General features: G+C 30.1%; 1 protein-coding gene and 1 long non-coding RNA gene across 4 annotated transcripts in view; one reads left to right on the forward strand and one right to left on the reverse strand.

The window, feature by feature from the left end:
- LOC114120181 (protein-L-histidine N-pros-methyltransferase) overlaps positions 1-25,300 on the forward strand; it is a 108,146-nt gene that overhangs the window by 51,569 nt on the left and 31,277 nt on the right. The window lies entirely within an intron of this gene.
- LOC126549359 (uncharacterized) lies at positions 6,279-7,638 on the reverse strand. 2 transcript variants are annotated; one of them, XR_007603495.1, is made up of 3 exons: positions 7,454-7,638; positions 6,461-6,585; positions 6,279-6,375 (listed from the first exon to the last, which is right to left on the reverse strand). It is a non-coding gene; the product is annotated as an uncharacterized LOC126549359 (long non-coding RNA). The 2 variants fall into 2 exon arrangements; XR_007603494.1 differs by lacking the exon at positions 7,454-7,638 and adding an exon at positions 6,814-6,908.

Genomic DNA, 25,300 nt, shown 5'->3' on the forward strand with positions numbered 1-25,300 from the left:
CATACGCCATTGGAACAATTATATTATACGCCTACGAAAAACAACTTCTAATGAATAAAAGCTTATAAAAGTTAGTGGTATTTAAGATACTAATATAAGATCACATTGTGGAATCCAAAAATATTATGGAAACATTAGAAAATAAAGATTACGAATATTAAAACTAATGATGATCCGATAGGTTGTACAGTCAAATGGATATAGTGGAGTTAATAAAGGATAAAAGGATTGAACAAACAAAAACAATTTGAACGGTAGAAGAGAAAATGTTAACTAAAACAACTTCTGAGAAATCAGATAGAACTTTTATGACAACTAGCTATTTTAACGAAATAGGAACCGTACACAACAAAACCTTTAATTAGTAGGTAAAAGTAAAACAATTCAGAAAATATGAAAGATATGACAAATGTTAGAGAACTCTGGAAAACGTGATAACTGTGGGAAAGAGCCTAAATTGTCTATTTGAGCTGGAATAAAAGATATTCGTTATTTATTTTTGAGTTTAAAAAATTTATTTTCAAATATAATATAATATTTCACATGTGAGTGCAATAAATATATTTATTTTCATAATTGAATGAATTTTAACTAAAAAAATCTGTTTTATAAATTATTATTTGTATCAATATTATTATACATATTAATATGTAGTAATTTTTTTTCTCAACGTGTTATATTGTATTTATTGTGTAGATTATATAGGTATACCTTATGGCTTATAGACATAATTATTTTCGGATTAAACATTAATAACTAAAATAATTGTCTGATATTATAATTCCTACACCACAAATTACTTATAATGCAATTATCATAACTAAAATTATCACTAAAAAATAAACTAATCAATTCGATTAAAAATATCGATTAAAAATCTTAAAATATTTCAAACTGTACTCAAATAATTAATACTAAAACCAGTATAATACGTATTACTTTTTTATCAAGTACCTATTAAAAACTATTAATTTAAAATTGATGAAAATTATATCTCTCACATAATATATCTACACTTATTAATATATGCATTAAATTAGTAAAAACTCTTAAATAAATTTTTTCTTATTATAAATAATATTGTCATTTTTTTAGATATTCACCAAATTTGTGAATCAAATCTGATGCACTCACTTTTGATACTATATGTATGTAAATAAAATGCATTAAATAATAACTGGTTATAGTTTCATTCATAAATGTATAATACTGAAAAAATAGTTCATTACACTCTTAAAAACAATACGAATATTAATGTTTTAAGGTTTACAGAAATAGTTCCTATCTAAATTCAAAATTAAACTGATTCAATTTAATATTTTATTATAATGCACAATGAATTGTTATAATTAATTATTTACCCTTCACAAATGCAATAACACATTTCCTGGTAATCATTACTAAAAGAACTTCGTGTATATAAATATTGATAATGTAGATCAATAATTAATTAGGTAGGTTACCTCAATGTCATAATTAGTAATAATATTGATTTGTTACCATTATTCTTATTAACATTTTTTTTTTTTTTCAAGAACACGAGTAGACGACATTTTAACCGTACCTATATGGAATTTTTTCAATTCTATATAATATTTGTCTTTAAAATTATATTTATTAATACTAAGTTTTTTTGAGTATCATATATTATTTATTTTATTATTGTTGATTTAAATTTACATATTTTATTATTAATGAAGTAGGTAGGTACTTAGGTTTAAAATATTTTATTGACTATAAGGAGTAATACTCACTCATCCATTCATCACCTCTTGTAGTTTTTCTTTTATATTCACATTTCATGTTTATTCTTCTTTTACTTTGATTGATCATCATTCTTTAATATTAAAATCCCTTTACTATCTGAACTGCGAATTTACCTTTTTTTTGTACACATATATTATGTATTTACTATTTAATAATCAAAATAATTACCTTTTATAGTATGATTTTTGACTTGTTCACATTTATATTAATAACAATAACGTAATATGTGAATGGGTATTTGTTCATTATTGTATTGCTCGTGGGCCCATACATGATTGACCATTATAGTTAGGATTGAAATTACACCCAATATTCGAGGTTACGTTGATTTGTTGCAAGCAAACGTTTTTTTCTTTAATAAACAATTATAGTTAGGTACTGTACGATATTTATCAAAAAACTAAGAGTATTATGTGAATGTATTAGTTAATTATAATATAAATTAAATTAACTTTATTAACATTGAGATAATATTATGCAATTTACAACTGCGGTTTGAATGTATGATGTGGTAAGAACATATTGCGATAATTAGGTAACTTGCCCTAGAGTTATAAATACAAATTATTTTATTTTTAATTAAACATATTGTATTTTTTTGAAATATGTTTGAATTTAATTTAAAAGTAATTTATAATTTTAATGTTACATTACGGTTTATAGTTTAAATTTCCTCCCATTCTTATAGATCATTTTCATAACAATTTTAAATACGAAATAGTATAGGTATTACTTTTATTTTATTTTATTTATTTATTTTTTTTTTTAAACAAAGTCTTATATTTATATTATTTACAATAGGTATTTACACAATATAAATAAAGTAAATTCGATAATATTTAAATGACTGGAAGAGGAAGTTACCCATTGGCAGCACCCCGTTATGTATTGCTTATTAGTTATTATAATGAAAAAAAAAACAGTTAAATAAAAATATAACTAATTAAAAATGCGTTCAGTCTAAATTTCACATATTAAGCAAAACAAAACTGATAATTTCATGATTTAAATTGTATTGTATGCATATTATAATTTATAATGTACTATTATTTTTTAAACGTTATCAAAATAAATAATTATTCTATCTAATATCCAATATCATTAATTTACCAGTATGAACTAAATCAAATATTATAAAATTATAATGTTATAAATATAACATATTAGTTTTTTTGATTAATTAAGTGTTATTGACTTATGTACAGAGTGACTTAAAAATTATCGATTATTCTAAAAAATAAAAAATCTAACTTAATAAAATAATATTTACAGTAATAATTTGTCGATCAACCAATCTACTTTACACTACGTATAAAGTGTTTAAATTATCTTTTGTGTACACGGATACATTTTATTTTGATAAACTCATATATTTAATATTCTAAAAAAATAATTTTACAACCATTTGCTTCTTACAAAATAATTAGATAATATTGATTTTAAAATCTTATAATATAAGCTAATATACAGATTATATTATTTGCTTAAAAAATAATCTTGATTTTCAACGAATTTTTTCGAAAAGCACAAAAATAATTGCATATGAAAATTATAGTAAAATTAGCTTTACTTTATATATGTATTTGTTACTTAATTAAATGATTATCATTGCTTACTATGTAAAATGTTTATAATTTACAAACTAAAAAGTTTTTCAATGAAAAAAAATTCACGAAGTATGAAAACAAAGTTTGCTTTTTTCATTTCTGCTGACTTTTTATTTTATATTATTTTTATTATTTGCATTATATTTTTCAAACTTTAATGCTGCATTTATGAATTCAGTTCATTCGCTAATATATACGCAACGATCTTCAGTTCTCCGTGGATAAACCATTTGAATAATATTTAAATCTCCATCTCGGTTTTGAAAACCTCAATGTTATGATATCGAGTTATCAAGTTCCGTGTATACTTAGCATACTTTTACATTTTTCCAGCTAATTTTTTAATATTTTTCAAACGAGTATACGATTCAAGTTGGTAAACCCGAAACGCCAATATAAGAATGTTAATTTCTTCTTCCCCTCTCAGAATTATGTATACAGTTCATTGCTATATATTTATGTAGCATTTTTATTATAATTCTACCTAGTTTGATACACTAAAACAATCTTATTTTTTTTTTATTTTAAGACAAAAATCGTTCTTTTTTCATTTTTTGAGTTTTTGTATGTGTATATATATATATATTATGTATATAAATAATAGTTTAAGGAATAAATAAAAAACCTCGCCGTGACGCTCGAATAAAACTTAGGACGTCGTCGTTAGAGATTTCAAATGTTTTATTGACGTCGCATTATTTCGGCATTGTAAATACCATTTTGCAGTTGTGGTTCATCTGCTCGGTCGTATTATTAATCCCGACCACATCGACATGTATCGATTACGACATGCTCAAATCTACGGAAAGCCCAGGGTTCATCCCTTTCACTGTATCAGCCACACCCTTTTCCCTGAAAAGGTATTATTAGCGGACCGTATTGTCTACCGATACGCACATCCACATATATTTTATATACTATATATATATATATTATATTGTATAAATATATAGATGAGTGAGCTGGCTTCATACGCGCTCACGTGACGGCGACTTATATCCATTTCACGGTCTGCTTAAAGTCTAATATAATACAGAAATGATCAGTTTATCCTAGCACTTTTCACGTGAAACTCGTGTGTGTGTGTCTGTGTTAAGTATTTATATATATGACGTATACCGCTGAGGCCAAACTCGTACCAACTTATAAATTTACGCTAATTAACAAATAACCGATGTGTTTTCCGTCTATGAAATTTATAATAATTGATTGCAAATAATTACGTAATAGTTGAGTGAAATTACAGTTTGTCTGTGATGGTATGTATATATTTTGTACGACATACGCCTGTATACTATTTATACATAGGTCAAAACATTTAGTTTTGACTTTGGCTTTGGCTGCGTAAGAGAGGAGGTTTTCTTTTTTTCCGAATCCTCCTCGCAGTATACATTAGCATCATTTCGCCAGCGGCAGAGGTCCACTGCACAACCGTCACCATCGTATATACACTACAGTGTCGCTGCTGCGGGACTCTCGCGTCCGCCCCGGCATCGATTATTTTTTAGCATTAGCATTATTTTCGTCCACGGTTTTTATCGCTTTATGCAAATTTTCCCACACGAACGGAACTAATGACACGCGATCGTTTCCGGCGCGAGCCATCTGCGCGTACGAGCAGCGACAAACCTTACGCGCACACACAATGCGCGGCATCCCTATATAATAATGATAATTCCCGATAATAATAATTATTGTCGGGAACCGATGAACCGTATATCAGGCGTGTACAGATAGGTGGAAAAATAGTTAAGCGCACTTTTCGTCCCTCGGCTCGGGGACACTATATTATAAGTATAATGCGTGCGTGCGTGTGTGTGTGTGCACATCACAGTTTGTAGTGCGACATATGCACACAAAACGCGTATAATATATATACATATTGTATAATGCGAACCATCCCGACATAATATGTATATAGGTGATGTTAATTATTAATTTTACAATCGCCGATTTCGTCGATACGTATAGAGAGTCTATATATATGTATACACCAGTGTGTGGGGTCCGCATTTATTTATACAAAATTATGTTCGTGTGCAGCGTATATTATAATATTATATTCACCGCGTCCGTAACCATTTATCAGACACATTCGCTACGTCGTGTCGGATATGCGGCGAGGGAAAAAAAAATTCGTATTATCATATTATATTATAATACTTATATGCTCGTGTCTGTGTGTGCAACGCAGCGTGTATGTATTTGGGTGCGATACTATACACACACACACACACACAGTATTTATACGTATATACGCGAGGTTGAAAACAATGGAACGCGTTGATGAAGTACAAACACACCGATCGGGGATTTACGATCCGTGTAAATCGAAAACAACGTCCCTGTATATAACAATAATATGTATACGTGACGTATAATATATAGGATCATACGTATAGATTGTCTTCTACCGGCGGTGCAGGAAATTCGCGGTGGCTATATTATGATGTACACGGTTTCTGCAGAAACCCGAATGTGTATACACATTGCCAGCTGCCGAGGACCGATCACGTCAGCTTTTTAATAGGTACGTGTTCACAATGTATGTAGGTACTATGCCACATTGTCGGATGTATAATACTTAGGCTTATTCTATGTGCGTTAAACTTTGTTTTTAAAAATGCGATTTTTGGTTAAACGTATGCAAATGTTTTGAAATTATTACAGTATTTTCGTGTCACCTGAACGTTCATTAGACGCATTTAACGAATCAATATAATGGTCCTTTAAACGGCTTAAACATGATTTAGTAAAAATTCAAGTTTTGTTTTTGAAAAACATAATAATTAGCTATCGCCGACCAACGCACATACTCGCGACGTGCCTCCATTCAAAATGATTAGTGTAGTCTTAATAAAGTATGGAGTTTTGACCGTTTTGAGAATATTGCAGATATTTGAACCGATATGTATATGCGTCAAATTATCTCGTATATTAGATATAAAAAATTTTCATCGGGGAGGTTTTTATACCAACTGATTCAATCCGCTACCACTCCCTGTATACAAATATCATTATGTAGTATATATAATATATCTATATCGTTTATATAGAATTCGATACAGTTGCATTTATAATATTACCGTGACGTCATGTATAACAATCATTGAACTAAAAATTGTTTGGCCTTCGAGTGTATAAGCGCGTCCGGGATCCGAATTATGTTTTATATTTAATTCGTATGGATGTTTTGTTTCAAAGTCATGTGCTGTAATGTAATAATGAATTCATGTAAAAAGAAAAAAAAATGATAATATTTATAATTTTTATCAATGAATAATAGATACATCTGATTTGATAAATACATATTACATATATATATATATACACACACATAATAATATATAACATTTAGATTGTATCGTTTTTCGGTGTAAGTATTACGCTTTCAGTTTACAGTCAAACAAATAATAATTATTGTAATAATATTCCTTACATTATGTTAGTCCAAATGTATATTAAAAACGCACTGTGTAGATCCGGTCATCGGTAGGTATAGACGCGTATAATGCGACGAGGACAGTATTATTCCATAATTTATAAATTTTGTTATGAAATACAACGATGATGCGGTTGCAGGTAATAATATACATTTACTCTGTTGATATAGCTAATATTATCATATGATATTATTGTAAGGTCAGAAATGTATTTAGAGTTTTAATGCCCTAGGTAAAACATTAAAGCTACTATTACCCCTCCCCCTTAAATTAAAAAAAATGCATTTTGGAATTTAAAAAATAACAATTATACAGTTTTTAAATTGTTTTCTGCGGTTAATTCTCTAGAATAGCTGCGCCAATGAGAAGATAAAATATAAAAACTTTTTTCTTTAACAGAGTGGTCATTATTGTTAACTGTTATAATAGTTAATATCTACATGTGCCAAAAAATGGAATTAAAAGGTTCATGATATAAATACCTTAAAACAAACAAAAATATTTTGAAAATACCAATGTGTATGGAATATATTAATATAGGTATATAGGTATACCTACGCAATAATGAAAAAATTTCAAGTCTACGAATAATATTTTTTGAGTCATAACATAATAAACTAGAATAAAAATCGTTACCTATTTTTCGTTTAAATATCAAATTTTTTTCGTGTCTAAGTTTCTTCGATGCTTTTTAATTGCTGTACAAAAAACTTATGAGGAACATTGTTTCGAATTTACTAGCTTTAATTATTAAAATTTGAAATAGTAAGTATATAATATGCTAATTATTAATATATCAGTATACGTATCCAAGGATTCAATTCTGGCATAATAACAATATTTATCATCTCCTCGTCCTTTCCCGTAGACATTCAACGTATTATTAATGTATTGAGATTTGAGAGCCCTACAGTAGTGTCGGTAGTGTATCGAACACTGAGTAAAAAATAAACAGGAGCTAAGAAGTAAAAATAATTTATATTATAATGTCTCCGTTCAATGCGCATTGACGATTTACATATTATGTACGGTGCGTTAAAGGTAACCAATAGATAGGTAGGTATATAACTACATAATATAGTATACACAATGCACGGTAGCTTAAAAATAAAATAAAATACTGTCTAATGACAATAATACAGAAATTGTTTAAACGAAATTATTATCGATCTGAACCTTGTATATAATTTATTAATAAAACATGCCGTAGGAATTGTTTTTTTTCTTATATTCCAATGTATATATGTATCATTAATGAATAACTATCGTCGATCGTTAATGAGACACAATGACGATGGATATCGATGATGGACAGCTGTCCGATTGTATTAATTAACTATACAACATTTGCGTGAAAAATACAGACCGATGAAATATTCTAACAAAGAAAAATGCATTTTTCATTTTTAATACTCGTGTATTTTATCAGGAACAATCTATAAAAAGTACTGTTAAAAAAAAAAAAAAAAAATCACGATCATTAAGAACATTACAATAAAGTTACGACATTCATTATATCCAGTATTGTTGTTTCTATGTACGTTATACACAACAACAACAACGGTGTTTTTTAAATTATTGTCATTTTATAATTTTTAAATTATTGTTCGTTACATGACTCAACGATCGTTATTTTCAAAGCCGTATACTTAAATATTATTGTGCGATTGCTTGTACAATATATTTATACTAGTCGATTGTAATATAAATTGAATGAAGTTTATTTTTATGTACACGCTTCGAAATCAAATTTTTGTCTCTAACATTGTTGCTCGTATTATCCAATAATGACGGTAAATATTTTTAGATAATAACTATTCACTATATAGAACTGGAGGATTATGTTAACTACTTTTTAAGTAAACGAGAAAGCTATCGTAATTATTATTAGGTATAAAATAAATTATCTCACAACAATTCAGAAGTTTCGTTAACTCCACAAAGCAATCTTATATTATTATGTTAATATAATATGTAACGTGGCATCATTATTACAGATCATAATATTATGATAGAATTATATTATTGACATAAAGTCGTATAATCTGGTTTATTTTAAATTCATAGTCCGTAGGTTTTATTTATGTGCAGAACAAAATATATAGGCTTAAACAATATTAATTTAAACCCATTTCCTTTCAGTTTGATATACATCATAAATGTACGAGTATATTATGCTGAATACACAAACGGCTCATAAATGTTTGCTTAATCGTTTTAACTAACAATAATATCCTCAGAAGGCAGGCGACTTATGATTCTGAACCTACACGTGTAGGCCTAATAGTGCAACAAAGATTTTCGATAAACTATCTATAAGACAAAAAATTTACGTTTGTGAAAAAAACACTCGAGATATTTTTGAACAGTGACTTTTCGGATCGTATCGAGCAGTGCTGCTCACTGCAATCTGCGCGTTATAATATTATTATGTCATAATGAACCTAATCTCGCGGCGTATAGATATATATTAGACGCGATCGACCGTTAGAATCGCTGTTGGCGACGGGGCGATAAATGATCGTTCGCGATCGATTTAAAATAATATAAGAATATATGCGTATAATGTGCCGGTTGTCGACGGCGGCGTTGCGATTTATGAGCGCAAAAGAGCCCGTCGTGATTTACTATTGCACCTTATACATATAATAGGTACATACACTAATAATATAGGTAATAGGCACTCGGGCTATATAAAATTAAAATAATTGTAAAAAAAAAAATACAAAATATACGTCGTGTTGTAGTATTGGCGTGTAATTATAACGTGACCGACGTTCGCGTATTGCAGCTAGCTTGTGATGTATTATTATTGTTATGTATATATTGACTCATAAAAGTCCGTCTCTCGGTCCGTCCGCAAGACCGCCGCAACAGTTGTAGGTACTGCTGCACCACATTACATTCCCCACTTCAGAATTTTTATGTATAGGTTTATTTATGGATTATATACAATATAACCTACAATATAATATGCATGTGCAGTGTAAAAAATAAACCTTATTATTCAATTGAAATAATATTCGATTTTTAAATTGTAATTCCATAACAGAAAACATTCATAAAATAGTATAATATTTAATAATAATATGTGTCAAAAGAAACTCTTTGTCTATTATACAACTATTGCTGAAATTTGCCGTAGTTCTGCAGTAATATAATATAATGTGTAATGACATAACTGTTCAAATTTCTCATTATTTCAACAGTCCAGATATTTAATATACAAATTCAGTCCCTATTATTATACGGATTAAACCAAAGATACGTAGAAGAGCGTGTCCATCTGTCGTTGAATAATTTACAATATCGTTTTACATGAAAGAAAACTACTTAGATGGAAGAAAACGGATTAATTGACGTTCGCTATAGCATATAGTGACTGAGAATATCGAACGATGAACTGCTGAGAATAAAGCGTATCGTAATAATAATATGAAAAACTGTGAACGTTGAATAATACAAACAAGGTGAAATATCGACAAAAGAATACGAGAAAGATTATACTGTAAAATGCGTGTTCCAGATATTTGACGGCTATGTATATAGAACAGCTATCGAGCGCAAGGAAAAAACCAACGTGATAATCTTAAATGCGATGAAGGCGAAATAATAAAGTCCTATATAGAATATATATATGTGTGTGTATGTGTGTTTATATGAAATCCAAAATAGCGATTTGCGAACGTCCGGAAAATGACTTGGCGGTGTATAAACATTTGTTAGACGAACTCGCTCTATAATCGACATGGGCTGATGATAAATCAAATCAGTTTAGACGGTATATATACCGACAGAGTTGTATAAAGAACATTCGGCATCGAATGAATCGAAGAAATAAGACGTGCTCAAGCTGCAAACACACGCCGAGTCTCTTACCGCGAAGCAATCGAAATTGAATCAAAGTGCAACATTTAGAAAATCGGTACTTTTTTAATTTAACTAAAATTATATAAAAAAAAATAAATAAAATTTAATTTTATAAATCGAAGAAAAAAGTTTTTTGATAATTACAATATTTTGAATGATAAATTAATATTTATATAATATAATAAACGAATAAATTAAAAAGATAATCAAATCCAATACGATGAAATAGTTGATTGTGGACAAAATAACAATGTGAGAATTAGAAGGAAAACGAACTAAAGATCAGCTACATCATTAGAATATTTAAAGAACTTATTAAAGCGAGATAAATTTTGTGTCAAAAAAAAAAAAAATGTTTTCCAATGTAGGTAATCTCTATTACCCAACTGGGTTATTGCTCAAATGTTTAACTCCGGCTAAATATTAATAAAGAAGTGTATCATTTATTTTTTTATTTGCTGGTCGAGTCACCGTCTTAATTGAATAATTCATAATTCATAAATATACAATGATAGTGTTTGTGATATAGGTACCGTCTGTTGCAATACATTAAAAGGTCAATAAACATCATTACAATAATCTTAATCAGCTATATCATTACATCGTGTTTGGTATTCTGTATTCATATATTAGATGAAAAGTGACGGACATATTATTCCATTGACCATTTTAATACTAGTAATATTAACACAGTAATTTATTGTTTAAAATGTTACATATAATAAACATTATGCAATAAATCACTATTTCTAATATAATTAATATTATAATGAAAAGTGCTTTTTGACATTAAAACTTTGGTATTTTGGTAAGATAACATTACTGGCGAAATTTATTTTATTTTATTATACGGAACATTTTCTAATCTACCGTCACAATTTTTATGGAGAAAAATGATTTCCTATCGAGAATGACACTTCAGATTCAAATAATCAACGTGCTCAAAATGTACAACGACTGAATAGGCTTTGAATCTAATAAAAATACACGCAAGAGATTATCGTATTTGTGACATTGCAAATAAACTACTTAAATATTGTAGAAAAATGAATATTAACCAGCCATTAACTCATTATAATTCGTTTGAAGACATCGTGAATTTCTAATTACACAGTTGCATAACGCTTTGAGACCCGCCAATAATAATCACGGTCTTGTGAAAAAAAAATGACGATACGGATTTGACGATTTATGAATATATAATATACTGAACACAATGAGATTGGCATTCATTATTGTAATTTAAATATATAATCAATATCGATTATAACTTATTAGACTGTCATTATACAAGCATTACGATCAATATACTTTTGCTATTTATAAATAATATCTATATCGAATCATATAATGTATATTATACGGCTAGAGAACTTACGAGTAGTAGCAAATACCTATATATTATCTGTGGAGAAAAATGAAGTGAAACGTTATACCTAAGTAAATGGTTCTATTTTAAAACGATGAGAATTTATTGACGATGATAATATATATATGTATTTAGTAAAAGGCTTCAACTATGTATGGGTTATTAGCCTTGGACGCCTAGGTTGATTTGCCATTAGAAGAAAATGATATATAGGTATATATATAATCGTATATGTATTTTTTGGCACAAATATTTACAATTTGATAATAATATTATTATTTTAACGCTGCAAATATCAATGATCGACATCAAAATATTTCCAATGTGTTTTATTTTAAATTTCAACAAGTTTTCATAAATTTTTAACCAATTGACTTTGGTGGTTTTTTAAGTTTTTAATGTCGATTTTATAATAGTGGTATACAGTTTTTATTTTTGAAACATGAAACTTTATTGCGCTTTCCACAAACTTTGTATCTTAACGAATAACGATGAGTAGGTAGTATTTTCTGTATAATTGCACGAATACAATAATTTAGACGACATAATATATAGTATTCACTAAAATTCACGTGACGTTATTTGCGGTAAAAACCTATACAAAATATCAAGTCTTGCCATATTGTCATTATATTTTTCAAAGCAATTAAGTATTAGCTATTATAGTTACAAAGTTAATTATGACCGGAGGAATATAATATTGTTACTAAAAGTAAATTACTTAAATAATATATTATATTTTGACGTTTAATTATACGTAAAATTTATGAAGTATAATAATTATTAACTATACTCGGAGAGTTCATTCCAATTATAATAGCCCACCGTACGAAACATTTAAAAGCACAGTCATTAAATATGCAAAACTTATTAATAACATACTTGTATATACATACATATTTGTAGGATTTTAATTGACTTCGTTTAAATGGCAATATGGCCAGCTGACGTTTTTGTAAACGTTATAATAGTAGTTTTTTTTTACATGTATTCGACGAACTTCACGGTATATAATACAACACATATTATAATATACGCACAGAGTATTATATAGTGACATTATATAATATTATGCTATTATTACTATACTAGTATATCGTATAGAATAGTGCTACCTATGTTTATCGGGTCCACAGACTCTCCACAATGATCAATTTCACGTTCACCTCCCGCTCCCTGGCTTTTTTTTTACTTATAAGACTGATAGAATAACTCACAAAATAGCAGAAGTCAATAGCGTACCTACGTTCAACTATAATAGGATTTATATATTTATAAATGTATAAATATAATAATAATAATAATATAATATAAATAAAATATAATATACGAGCAGTATCGGTTTAGCTCATGATTTGTCTCTTGGTCCATCAATTTTTAACGGGTTTCGGAGCTTTATAATTATTTAAATAAAAAATTGAACTGTATCATCTGAATTCAACTTTCTGAAAGATTTTAAATAATAATTAATAAAAAAAATCTATTTAATCAACAATGTTTTACAATTAGTATGCGTAAAATAGAAGAACAAATAATATACCTTATAGTACCTTTAGTGTTATCCTAACACTTAACGAATAGAAATAACCGAGTGGCCAGACTTACGTTGCATACGAGTAGATATTTTAATAACTATTGACATTCGTCCAAATTTTAAGTTAGAAAATTTGTTCTATACCTACTGATTTTCAAGTGGTGGTGATTCGAAAACCGTTTAAATAAAATCACCTTCGATTTCATAACGCGCAAAATTTGAATGATCATATTCATCGTAATGTTCGTGAAACACTGTATGTGTGTATATATTATATTATTATTATAAATTTCAGTCGTCTGTATCTGATAGTCGGATCCACAACATAATTGACAATCAATACTTGACTGTCGTTGAGCATTACACACATATATATATATACCAGACTTTTTACCGCCGCGTTTCGGTTTCTGAAATTAACAATTTATTGGTAACTTTTTTTTATCGTCTTCGATATAATATGATAATAATATATGCAACGAAATGTATAATGTACTTACAATACAGCTCTCGTATAGAGCTGTCAATAACGCATCCGCAGTCTGCCAGTTAAAAAGTGGACCGTATAAGGTAACCGCCGCCGTGCACACATATTATAATACAACCGTATGCGTACGTATACCCGCATAATTTAATTCACTTACAAACATTATTTTGAATAACGGAAGTACCCTTCGACTGAATTAAATATCGATGAATACCGATTAGGAGAAAAAAAAATCAAAAAACATGCTGCAAAGACGGGTTCCGAGTACGTATATATATTTAATCGATCGATCGCCACCCGCCTTGATATACATTTTTCGTCGCTCGATTTTATTTCATTATTATATTTATCCCCCTCCCCTCTCCCTCCAATAACATGTAATACATCAACAATTTGTTAACAATGGCGAAAATAACCTTTTTTTTTCACCATATGCATTTATGTAAATACTGTGTTCGAAACGTTTTTATCAATACAAGACCGAGGAAATGTGCCCATATATATACCTACATGTATAGCACCTCCGGTAAACACAAAAGCTGGACCTAATGATCCGTGTGCGGGTTAAATTTTAATATTGAAATAATAAAATGTAAGCGTAGGCACATGGTATATAACGCGATAGAGTGGGTACACATATTATGCTATATCATATTATAATATTATGATTATTAAACGATCAGCAATAACCGATTCGACGTTTCTCCGTTTATATACCGCGAGATAATTCAACCTGACGAGTGTCTTCAACCCAAAAACACTTCACTTTTCTGGGTCAAGTACAGGATTACCTACATTATATCATATTATTATATTACACGACGGAACATAGTTCACGAGGTTTTTAGTCGAGAGCATTTGAAAGCACATAATCAACCAAAAATAGTTATTGTATTAATTTCTGCCTACCGTGGAAAAATCCGTTAACCGTGTGCATTTGTATATTTACAGTACATATGTGAAAATAATATATTATATTATTATTGTTAACAGTTATTAAGTATAGGTAATAGTTATATATATCGTGCTACTATATGGTTAATGGTTATGAATTTCGTGCGTATATTATGTGCATGTACTTAACATATTTCCTATACCGTCAACCCTTTGGTGAAACGTATTACCAATCATTTTTAGAAATACGATACGATAAAGGATATTATTAATTATTATTATATAAAATAATTAAAATTTCTAAAATGAGAGCATCATTATTAAAATTATAGTTAATATTTTTGTGATCATCAATACTTAAGATTTTATCACTGCTACTAATTATACACAATTATGTTTATTTAAATTAATCACATTTCATTTCACTGTAATATACTCTTTTCTTTTTTGATATTATTATAGATACTATTCATGGTGATAAAAATTCTAATTAGATTTATCGTGTATAATTACCTAACCTAACACATCGTTGTAGTCAATACATTTATGTAGTCTAAGTTAATAATGTTATCAATTTTATTCAATGTAGGTACGCTTGTGAAAATATTTCTCAAAACATTGTATTATAATATATAATACAGAATCACATTGTGCTGACACTGATGTACATTTTGACACCGTGTGTTAATAACGTTTAAAAATTTGAGATACAAAATTGTTTATTGCAAAAAACCAAATTTATTTTCTCAGATTGATGATCGAGTTTTTTATTGTAATATCTGCTGCTGTAGAATAATCCTATATTTCATTTATGATTTTAGAAACCATGTGTGCACGGAGCGATGTCATTTAAGTTTAGAACATTCTATCCGTCACTCAAAAAATATGCGATGTTTTCACCACAATACTCGCATCTGAGACGTCGAATTTACAAATTTTTCCATTACTATAAAATCGTGAAAAAAAGAATACGCGCGCGTGCACACTCGTACGACGCGATAACAATATTTATTATTTATTCTTTGGCGGAAATACATTGAATTCGATTTTTACGCCACGAGTACGTCGTACAGGGTGATTTTGTGTTTTCAAAGCAAACCATAAATAACCGACGGAAATCAATTTATTTTTATTTTATATACCTATATTATAACCTATGTATATATTATATTATTAAATAATCATTCGCGCCAGCTAGATATATATATTGTATATACAATGAAGACAACTATGTTTATATGTATATAATGTTTAAACATTTAATGTAATCGAAACGTATGGATATATTAATATAGCGGCCGTCAAAAGTTGGCAAAAGCGGCAGTTGAAATATACAATTTTATAATATATTATATTAGGCGCATATAAATAGTATATGATACGAAAATATTTGTTTCGCGTAACTCATAAGATAGACGGCGCTCATGTTTCATAACGTGTTTTGACTTTCGAAAACTAATCCTGAAACATCACAAAACCAAGATAGCACTGTTAGAGTGAGTCTTAAAAAAAAAGTCAATAAAACTCTACAACAGCATATACATATTTAAAAATATATATGTATACTTATATTCATGTGTATATGGTTATGATGTTTTTAATGATTTCGCAGGCTTGAATTCCCCTGTCACCCCCACAGCCAGTCTCTTTTACACTCTGTACGTAGATATATACCTCTCATCTATAATATTATGTATACCTCTAAACGACAGTTTTGTAACCATGACAACCGCGAGTAAGTGGTTATTGTGACGACGACGACGACGACGACGAAGACGCGCGCGGTCTCTCGACTTCCGTTTCCCGCATTTACCTATACATATATGTGTGTACGAACAACCACGTTTTGGGGGGTGTATATGTATAAATACTTACATTATAATAGGTGTGTGTGTGTGTGTGTATTGTGTGTGGGAGTGTGTGCCTGCTAGCACACAGCCATTATATTTGCATGCCGTCTCTTTTCCTGCAGTTATGCGAAACTATTAAGTGATCAAAAGATGACGCGCACACAACTCCGGCGGGGTGGGGAGTTTTTTCGCACATTTTTTCAACTTTCCGTAATAACCTAATGCACACGAGATACGAACTTGAGCGTACGCGCGTCTATATACCTATATGATATTGCATTATACGCGTGCGAGAGTTGCGTGTGGGTGTTTGGTGTCAGTGTGTGCAGTGCAGGCGCGCGGCGACGGGAACGTACGGAAAAAACTACTGTGGCGGTCGCGAGTATGTGTAGTGTTATAGGTATACATATATAATATGTGTGTAGTGTGTACACGTTAGGTGTTTTTTTTTCCCGCCTTTTTTTACACCACCACCGCGTGACGTATTGATTTTATCCCCGGTCTTTTTAGAACCCGGGAAATTCTTTTTTTCTCATCCCTCTGGTTTCCCCACCTCTCCTCTCGCCCGCTCACACACCCACTCGACCGTCGTCACCGTCTTCTTATTTTCTTCTTCTCCTTCACCCCCTCCCCCTTCTCCTCGTCCCGTCGAAACACCTTTTCCCGCCGCCACAGCATCCGCTCTCGTTTTCCACCGCTGCCTATACATATATACAATACACCTACGCGCCGTTGTCACCGCGGCGTTGCCTGTTTTGTATATTATTACACACACGCCCGCGGTCTTAGGTGGTTTTCATTCGCTTCCGCCGCCAGTTTCATTTCGCGCACGCGGCAAAAAAATTTATCAGCGTCTCCTCGCCGGTTCTCCGAGCGCAGGCGAAAAAAAAAACAGACACACACATAACTCGCATATGTATAATAGTTTCATTCGACAACGAACTTCGTAATACGCAGGTTACGACGTATATAGATACATACTATACACTGTTTGACAACCATCGCACGTAATTTGCGCGAAAAAACAACGCTTTGCGTCTATTTAATTCTCGCGCGTATTTAATAGCACTATTATACGTATAGCTGCAGCCGAAGATATAATAAAAACGCGCGTGGACGATAGATCATCGCGGACATCGGTGACGAGACGACCGGCGCGCAATAATACACGAATGGCGGATGTGATGCGGATGTGATGATGATGTACAAAAGGAAATCCTTTTTTTTTTCATCCGCTCGCCGTATATGCTGCTTACATACCTATCACCGAGAAAACGAGAAAAGAAAATGACAAAACAAAAACCAGGAAAAGGTTCGGACCAATGCCTGTCGTCGGGGGGTCGAAAAGCGGAAAGAATACAGCAAAGCGGGATCTGCGGGCGCGCAAGCGTCGGCCACACACCCCAATTAACGGGGTCGATTTTAATTAGTGGACCGCGTGGGAGGGATCTCGAGGGATTATCGCGTCCGTTCGCTGCGCCTTCTCCCGCCGCCGCCAACGTGCCGTTTCCGCGCCCCGCGTTTGACCTCCTCTCTCGGACTCGGCGGCGGCCCCCTAAGTACGTCCGCCACCGACGCTCTAGCGATATAAACGGCGTATAGTCGCCATTTCTATATTTTTATTATTATTGTATTATTTTTTCGCTGGAGGTTTTCTCTTTTTAACAATTTCAACACTGCGAGGAGTTAACTGACTTTTCTTCCCCCCCCTCATTCTCACACCCGTGTCGAAGTTATTATATACATAATACTATCGCTGTAATAGCACTAACCCTATATAAGCGATTAGTTTGAAGTTTTTTTGAAAATCTATTACTATTATACCTACCGACTACCACGTTATTTCCTAAATTATTATAAAACCTCTATTCGTAATTCTGTATATACGCGTTTATACGGCAAACATATATACAGCTAGGTTATGACGATTAGATATATTATGATTCGTTTTCAGAGTTATACGACGTATATTCGTGTATACGTATAAATCATTTAAATCGATTCATCTGTAAAGCGCGTTTTTCGTGCACTATATAGGTTATAGGTTAGGTTAGATATAGGAATTATATTGTTTCTCTAATGGTTGTACATCAATATTCAAGTGCTGGTCATAAAATATAAAGTAAACGACGTAGTTGAATGATTTTGAGCTTGTTGTATTTCCGCCCGTACTGCAGTTAAATGGTATACATTATTGTAAATATATTTATGTCCGCGACATTTCTGTTATTATTGATGCTATCAAAACGGATGGAACAATGTCAAAGTATTTTGTAAATTGTAATTGTGTATAGTGTGTAACGTATGAGTTGTGTCTAGAGGTAATATTATAACCTCCAAAAATTAACTCGCTTCGTAAAGGTTAAGTAAATCACGTCGTGCGATCGATATATACATTTACCCATATATGTATAGTATATACATATTACGTCTGATCAATAATAATGTATTAAACATGATATTATACACACCAAAAAGGTCGTTTCACCGAATGGCGTATAAATTAATTTTGATGGATAATATTTTCGTCTGTGCGACAGCAAAATATTACCGGATTATAACGGGAATGACGTGTTGAGGGGAAAATCGGTCGGAATAAAAAATATCTGTATTGGGTCTGTTTTATTTGAAATCAAATTTAAAATTGAATAAAGGAGCTCTTTTCGTTTTCCACAAATGGAATATTATGGAATATATAAATTAATATTGAAGGTCGTCGTAGTTTTTTTTTTTAAATTAATATACATTATACACTTAAATCGCATATGTGTGTGTGTGTTTGTATGATTAGATATATTTGATTTATAATTTATTGTTTATGGTGTGTATTTAAAAATTATTTAATTTATTTAGCTATAAGCACAAAAATAATTGTTCATAGGACTCCACATCCACGTGTGTTTTCTCTGTCTTGCCAACGATATACAACAAAGAAAATTTACATTCAACAATTACAATTTGGTGTTATTAGACTTAATATAAGAGTGAATAATTAAACTATGATCAATCTTAAAAGAAAGTATATTATCTATGATCTCTCGTTGATTTTTGAATTTTTTAAGCGATTAAATAGTAATTGAAAATAATGAGTGTATAAAATACTCTTAACATGCTTAAAAATTTTAATATTGTAAAAAAATCAACGATAAGACACAGATAATATGCGTTTATTTATAAGTTGGTAGTACTTACCTATTTCAATTTACTTTAATATTAAAGCTAACAAGCAAAATTGGAACTACTGATTATAAATTTACTATGTATGGTATGTTAGTACGACCGAAAAAGCAAATTCGAGTGTGTCATCTTCTGAAAGAGTTGAGTAACCTTTACCTTCAAAATACTACTATATAAAATAGTTACAGTATCAGGTAAAATATAATATAATATTATGTATACTTATTGCCAGTGTAAATTTGTACACAGACATATTTATATGATTTATAATTTAGTGTTCATACTATAATATAGGATAGTACAAATAGATATTAATTTAAGGCATATAATTATTCACACTTGAAGAGAATGTCAGCGCAATATTATTTGTTTTCTCTCTCAGACTCACGTGTAGATAAAACGCTTTCACCTAAAATCGTCTATTATGATTTTTGAGTAATCACATACTGCAAAAATTATAGAGGATAATAATTTTGAATGTTTGATATATTGATTTTATATTTACGTATAATTGTTATTAATGTTATTTGATTGTGTATTCGACTTTCAAAAAAAAGTTGTACCTACATTTTATCTAAATGATGTTTTAATTGTTTTGAGATATAAATAAATAATAGAAATTAAACATTTAAACAAATTGATATGTTATATTCTCAAAAATATTATCCTCTATTGTTTTTGTAATTTTACTCCAAGATTACTCAAAAACATAAAAAAAAAAATGATTCTGCGTAGGTAAATGCATTTTATCATGTCGCACATGGGCAAGAGAGACAAAACAAATAATGCGATGACATCATATTAAAAGTTTTTCTTAATTAAAGTATGGAATATAATATATTATATTTTAAACCACACCTAATAAATTATACAAATTACAATACATCTTGCAATATTGAAAACGACTGATGTTTAAAAACATTTAAATTTATACTATAACAAATTATTATACATAATTATTATATACATATATATATAATCAATAGGGCTCGGATTTTAAAACATATGCTTATTTTTTTATATATGAGATAGAAATCTATTTTTATACATAAATTCGTTTCACGACATTCTGATTCCAAATAAACCAATTTATTTTTGCTTTACATAAATGCTTTTTTTCAATTATTCCAGCTGTGAATTTTTATATATATATATATATTATGCTATTTTAATAAAAAAAAATAATTAATAAGAAATGTAAAAACCTAAAATGCGGATATTAAATAATTATTGTTTTCGTTATCGACTTGTTTACTAAATGTATTAAGCGTATAGATTATCGATCTGCATATAGCCTGCAGTACCTTTACGATCAGTATGCCTATAACATCGATATCGACCATTTCAAAATTTAAGATTTAGTTTTGTTATTTGAAACCTCTTGTATGAAGTATGCACCAATCACTTCAGTGGATGAAGAAAGTTCGTCTTCTATGTATAAAAATATTCTGTGGGACAATAGAGTCAGATTCACTACTGAAAATCTAGGGAAATATATGGTAATTAATTCTTTTTTTAATTTAAATTGATTTTTACCAAATTTTTTTACTCGTTTCTTTTAACTAGTTTGTGTTAATTTTTTTTTTTGGCTTTTTTTCAAAAATAAATATGCATCTTTTTTGATTTTTTAAAATAATCGTATGCTATTTAGTTGCTTATTATGCTTTATAATCCAAGCCCTAATAATCAAGAATGGATAAAATACTTTTACAATTGTATTTAAATCAGAATATCATACCTTGTATATTTAGGTCCCAGACCCCAGTTTTATTTTGGTATTAAGTTATTCATTAAATGACTCTGGATCCTATTTAAGTTTTTAAAAAATATTAATTAAGGGTAAAATGTTATCATTAAGATTAAAGTAAACTTTCGTGCCCCTGAAAAATTAATTTTAATTTTATTACCGATCTGTGTCTACATTTTTGTTTCTCTTTATGAAAAAAAAAATGTATTAGACTTTTATTTTGGCGCAAAACCGAAATTTAAATCCGGGTGCTTTGTTTTAACAACATCGCCGAAAATTGTTAAGCGGCGTTTTGCAGTGTCGCGCCTTCTCTAATGTTTTTCTTTGCCCTCTCTATAGTCTATACACATGCCTCTGCTAAAATGGTCAGCAAATTATTTTTATTGTCTGTTCGGTTTACAATACACGCTTAGAAATCATAATAATTAATGCCCGATAGAATCGGTTTTGTTCGTCGTTCGGCAACGGTCAAATGTTATACACCTTATATACGCATCGATGAACATTTACAGAAAACGGGTCTTCTCCCTTATGGCACTCGGCGCACACTATCATGTGTATATATCCTACACCTGCGTATATTATGAATACGCAAAGAATTCAAAACGGTAATTAACCATTTCAGTTAAGCCGTTTACGGCAGATAGGCATGTATAATATAATATATTATATATGCCAATAATAATTTCGCAATCAAACACGTTCGTGACGCCAACGTCGGCAGCGTTTCAGCTCGCTGTTCTGCGTCAATTGTTATAACTTTCGATGTTATTATTAAATTCTTTGATATATATATTCTACCAAGATGCGTGCTATAATGATGTATGATGTTTTCATCGTTTAACAACGGACAATAGAGGAGATACGCGACGGCTGGGCGTGTCGATATGCACGGGTACTTATACGTATTATAATTAAATATTTAAAAACAAAACGCTTTTATAATATACTCGTGTGTGTGTATGAATAGTTTTGATGTAGTAGTCATAATATGTTTGTATATACTGCTTGTAATAATTATGTATATAAACTTTATAAAACTGCCTACATTTTAGTGGCTGATGGACGATTCGTACCTATATGTATGCCATCTGCACCGTGTTTCCCAACACCCGAGACCAACTGGCGACCGACTCCAGTCTGACTATACAGTACTTATAACATAATATATATAATATGTATAAGTACATCATGTAACGCGAAGACAGCGAAATTAAATGTATATATTTATAGTTGTTTTATTTTTCGACTGTGGTCAAGCGATATGTAGGTATATTGGAAAAGCGTTAGATATTGATAATTAATATGAAAACTAAAATATAAAATATAACTTTCAAAATTTTTATAAAATTATGGAAAATTGGCACCGGGCTTTTATAATATCCATTATATGCTTACTATATTATAATATATACGCGGCGATCAACTACATCCGTTTCTGATCTAAAACTTTTAACTGTGTGCAAAACTGTCAGAACTATACAGGATGATTTATTTATCAAGCAGCACTCGTTATTTAAAAATCTATTAACGTTTTTGAAAAAGAAATATTTTACTCAAAATAATACAATATTGTTTTAATCGACTGTAAATTACCTAAAAAATATATTTTCAATAACCTTAATACATTTTTAAATATTCAATGTCGTTCAATAAAAGAATTACTCTGCATATACATAGATAGTATTCACTTTGAACCATAACAAACATAAATCAGTATTTTAACTTAAATTTAAAAAAAAAACCGTAAAAATAATCTTTATTTAACACGTTAATGTGACTTAGTTTGATAAATTATTGACTTGAAAATACTAATAAATAAATAGTTGCCTATTGGGATAAAAACTGTTAGACACCTGTAGATCTCTGTGTGTGTGTTCTCTCGTGCTACTAGACTAGGTACACACTCGTTTTTACTATTATAGTGTGAGTCTAATAATAATTTGACGTCCGCGCACGACACTTAAACGTATCGACATATTACTCGTATAATGTAACGGCGGTGCGAGGTCGTCGATTCTACTCGTTAAAATAACGGTAATTATCAGTGATTTAAAGTTCGAAAATTAATTATCCGATCGCATTTGACGCGACCGTCGTCACGCAGACACTCGACTAGCAATAAATCATTTCATAGGACGTGCATAACATTCTCATAATATGTATATTGTATAATATAAGCGTCGAAAAACAACCAATATCGTATCATTGCACGCGCGTATTTATAGGTAGCACGATGCCACAATGAATCGTGATAAAAGCCCTAAGTTAGACCACGAGGAGTTGATCTTTGGGCATACTTACTGTTCGTCGACAATTTCGCGTAGTCGCGTATATATTATATAATATTTACTCCGCAGACTTAACTAAAACTTAAGTACATATTAAGCCGAGTCGCATGATAGGTATTTCAATAATTATACGTTTCTGAGATACGATGATATACCTTTGATACAACTATTATTTGCTCCTTCCTTCAACTCAAAGGTTTATTGAACAACTCCCCATCTACGCAATAAAACTATATTTATTTCTGCAGGCTATAAAGCGCTTTTGCATATTCATATTTAATATAGTATTGTTAATTCCTAACCTGGTAAAGTTATAAAAATTGTACCATATATTATAACTCCACTAACTTTTTCCTATAATAAAAACTTGTATTGTAGAAAAGATGTATTTAATTTTTATCGGTCAATTCGGCCACTCTTGTGCATATTAACTGTTTTATTCTTGTTTTCTACCTATATATACACGTACTCCATATGAAGTATTTTTTTAAATTCTAACAGAGTTTACATGTGCCTTATAATTTCCAAAGCGTTTCTCTAAGAGCGTAAAACGGTCAAAATGTTATAATTTATACATTATCTATACCCATTGCAGCCAAGGTTATACTATAATAGGTATTATAATATAATATCAGTAGCTGTAGTGGTCTCCTTGCCACTAGCCATAGGTTTACACTCTGTGCGAGAGAGAATGGTACAACAGGGAAACAATATTACAGACTACAGTAATAGAAAAAACAATATTTACTAACCATATAGCTAGTATATGCATATAATATTATATTATATATAGGTATGTATTTAAATAATCTGATAGGCGTTTTTAAATAATAGACGAAGTTAATTGTAATTTTCTTTTCCGTGGTTGTCTTTCCCTCGAGCAATAACCGTCTCTCTTATGTCTGTATTTGATACGCGATCGAGAAGATGCCTGAATTGTAAATAATATCAACTTTAATATTGTTTAGGTACCCAGCGGAAAAATCCAAATTATCATTAATATTTTTGAAAATCAAATTTCCCACTACGAGTTCTGCGGATGATATATTACACATCCGTTGAACGCTTTTCCATTACGTATAAAATATTAGCATAAAATCACTTTACATGCATACGAAGATCCCGTTTGGCGTAAATTAACTTCAAATCTCAATTGTTAGTCTGGCGTACGGTACGATACGATCACACGTAATGCAACGAAGTCTGAAACTCTGAAGTATATAGATGGAATGGCACAAAACAAATAAAATCGAGAAGTGTACAA

The sequence above is a fragment of the Aphis gossypii genome, chromosome 1 (assembly GCF_020184175.1).
Source record: "Aphis gossypii isolate Hap1 chromosome 1, ASM2018417v2, whole genome shotgun sequence".
In the NCBI taxonomy this organism is placed as follows: domain Eukaryota; kingdom Metazoa; phylum Arthropoda; class Insecta; order Hemiptera; family Aphididae; genus Aphis; species Aphis gossypii.